The 3,368-nt window shown below is 44.7% G+C and overlaps 1 pseudogene; it reads left to right on the top strand.

Moving 5' to 3' along the window:
- Window positions 1–1,215: 1,215 nt before the first annotated feature.
- Window positions 1,216–2,481, top strand: LOC143642083 (translocation protein SEC63 homolog pseudogene; annotated as a pseudogene).
- Window positions 2,482–3,368: the final 887 nt, after the last annotated feature.

Below are 3,368 nucleotides of genomic sequence, written 5' to 3'. Positions count from 1 at the left end.
TGTCTAGGTCCATGCTAAGGTTGCCGTAAGACGCCATGATGTAATGGTAAGCTACTTGAAGTGTCTGAACACTTGGTTTGGTTTACCACCCCTGACCTAGAAGTCTACATTCTGAATGCTAAACCAAACTATCTTACAATCGCATTCTTTCCGAGAAACTGCAAGAAATGGCCCTAGTAGGGAGACTGGGGATCAATATCTTGTTGCTCAAAAGATGAATAAGGATCTAGACTTGTGCCGTTACTTCTTATTGAAGCGACCAGTATTCAAAGCACCTCATAGCAAAGCCAGTCTTGTGGGCGGAGCTGAGATTGACCTGGAGTTGGACACCAGGCTTTGTTACACTCTGTGAGATGCTGACGGAGCTAGGAAAGTGCATCTCGGCTTCTTGGCTACCTAATGTACCCTCAGCAGGAACTTCCTGCTCCCACAATTCCACATTGACTGCATTCTTAAAGCCTCTTTCCACCATGAGTTCTGTGGTGGAAGTGGATATCAAGACACAGGTTCTGAGTGTCTGGGCTTTGAACTTGGATGTGAGAACACTGTCGGTGTCTCTGGCCTCCCTCAGGAGGGAACTCTGGAATCATGCTACAGAAAGGCAAAGGCACAAAAGTCCTGTTTGGAGGACTCCCACAGTAACCCACTGTGGTCACCATTCTGGGTCAGACTGGTCTTCACTGTAACTCCATGACCCTAGACCTAGCCTCACCTGTGCAATGGCAAGCTGGTAGGAAGGCGATTATATGAACGTGCCTGGCCCTAGGATGGACTCGTGGGAGGGCTAATGCTAACCAAATGTGTTTTCTTGGTCTAGACTGAGATGATCTCGAGTGTCAAAGTTGGACTGAACCTGCTGTGTGCATCCCCATCTGTCAACTTGGCCCAGGTCCCGTGACTATCCACTGCTGACATCAAACAGATCTGCTTTAGATTGAAGTGGACTGAAGACCTTCACATTCTAGGGGTGGGTGCATGAGTGCATGTTCACTCTTCCACACAGTCAAGCCAATGTAGCTGCAGAACGTATCGAAACACGGGCTGCATCCTGGGTGAGGTACATCCTCTAAAGGAACTGAACTGAAGTGGTGGCACTCCTAAGTGGCACATGGGAAAGCCTTGAGTGACTTTAGCTCGATATCATATAAATCATATAGAAGTGCAATGGTATTAGATTGGAAGGATCCTGAAGGATGTGAAGGAACTATACAGCCAAATATTATTCCTACAGTAAAGAAAATAGTTCTACTTGCAGGATGGGCATTGTTCTTATTCCTTACATACAAAGTGTCCAAAACAGATCGAGAATATTAAGAATACAATCCTTATGAAGTATTAAATTTGGATCCTGGAGCAACAGTAGCAGAAATTAAGAAACAGTATCGTTTGCTATCACTTAAGTATCATCCAGATAAAGGAGGTGATGAAGTCATGTTCATGAGGATAGCAAAAGCTTATGCAGCTTTAACAGATGAAGAGTCCCGAAAAAATTGGGACGAATTTGGAAATCCAGATGGGCCTCAAGCCACAAGCTTTGGAATAGTTGACCAGAAAAATTCAATTTTGGTTTTACTTGTATATGGATTGGCATTTATGGTTATCCTTCCAGTTGTTGTGGATTCTTGGTGGTATCATTCAATACGATATAGTGGAGACCAGATTCTAATACGCACAACAGATTTATACATACTTTGTTTATAAAACCCGAAATATGGATATGAAACGTCTCATCATGGTTTTGGCTGGAGCTTCTGAATTTGATCCCCAGTATAATAAAGATGCTACAAGCAGACCAACAGATAATATTCTAATACCACAGCTGATCAGAGAGATTGGCAGCATTAATTTAAAGAAGAATGAGCCTCCACTTACCTGCCCATATAGCCTGAAGGCCAGAGTTTTTACTGTCTCATCTTGCTAGAATGAAAATTCCTGAGACCCTTGAAGATGATCAGCAATTTATGCTGAAAAAATGCCCTGCTTTGCTTCAAGAAATGGTTAATGTAATCTGCCAACTAATAATAATGGCCCGGAGCCGTGAAGAAAGGGGAGTTTCGTGCTCCAACTTTGGCATCCTTAGAAAACTACATGAAGCTTTCCCAGATGGCTGTTCAAGGCCTTCAACAATTTAAATCTCCTCTTCTGCAGCTCCCTCACATTGAAGAGGACAATCTTAGAAGAGTTTCTAATCATAAAAAGTATAAAATTAAAACTATACAGGATTTGGTGAGTTTAAAAGAATCAGATCGTCACAGTCTACTACACTTTCTTGAAGATGAAAAATATGAAGAGGTCATGGCTGTTCTTGGGAGTTTTCCCTTTATGACAATGGATATAAAATCACAGGTATTGGATGATGAAGATAGCAACAACATCACAGTAGGATCTCTAGTCACAGTGTTGGTTAAATTGACAAGGCAAACAATGGTAGAAGTATTTGAAAAGGAACAGTCCATCTGTGTTGCAGAGGATGTACACTAAAAGATACAGAAGAGGTAGAATTGAAGTTTCCTGCACCAGGAAAGCCTGGCAAGGGGGGCGGGGAGGAGAGGAGGAGGAGGCGGCGGCGTCGGCGTCCGAGCTATATCTCTGAATCTCCCGGTGAACCATAGGGTCCACCTGCATGCCTATTGCAGATGTGGAAAAACCCAGGCGGAGTCACAGAACCTGAGTGAAGTGCCACTCACATCTCCTAGTCGTGACAGGTTGAGGAATCTCAATCTGTCAAGGTGCTCGACTCTCCCCATTGATATTCCAAATTGCTGCAAAAATGCAATTTGCAACCAATCACATGAACAGTCTCTTGATGTATTTTAACCTCCATGTGCATCCTGCTTGACTCTGCAGCCTGCTTGACAGGGTAGAAGGTGGCTGTGTCCTCCATGTCCCCAACATGGCAGACCCTTGTAGTTAAGGGGAGTGGCACATGACAGAAGTGTGCTAATGGGCTCCATTATGGACGAAACTAAGCACGGAATTGCAAGTAGAAGGGAGTATGTCGAGGGTCCTGGGGGAACTGGACCCCAGTTAAGCAGCTTGACACAGGCCTGGCTGCCTGGAATCCCCAGGGCTTGAATCCCTTGAGCTTGTTCTAAGTGAAAATGAGCTTTCAACCTCTATCCTTGAGATGCCTTGTGTTTTATTCACACATGTTGAACTTGGTCCAGCACCTTCCTCTGTGCCAGGGTCTCAGGTCTGTTGACAAGCAGATTGGGCCATGGTTGGCTGAGTCTGGAGGGTGAGGTCATGTGGTATAAGACACGGCTTGGTTGGCCTATGGGATCCAGGCAGTTTCAGCTCCAGGAGTCATGAGTAGGTAGGTGACTTGTACCTAGCATCTCCTGAGGAGTGGTCGGGAAGATACTTAA

Source organism: Callospermophilus lateralis, chromosome 1 (assembly GCF_048772815.1).
Source record: "Callospermophilus lateralis isolate mCalLat2 chromosome 1, mCalLat2.hap1, whole genome shotgun sequence".
NCBI lineage: Eukaryota > Metazoa > Chordata > Mammalia > Rodentia > Sciuridae > Callospermophilus > Callospermophilus lateralis.
The sequence above is the reverse complement of the archived record's forward strand: the minus strand, read 5'-3'. Positions and strand labels throughout refer to the sequence as shown.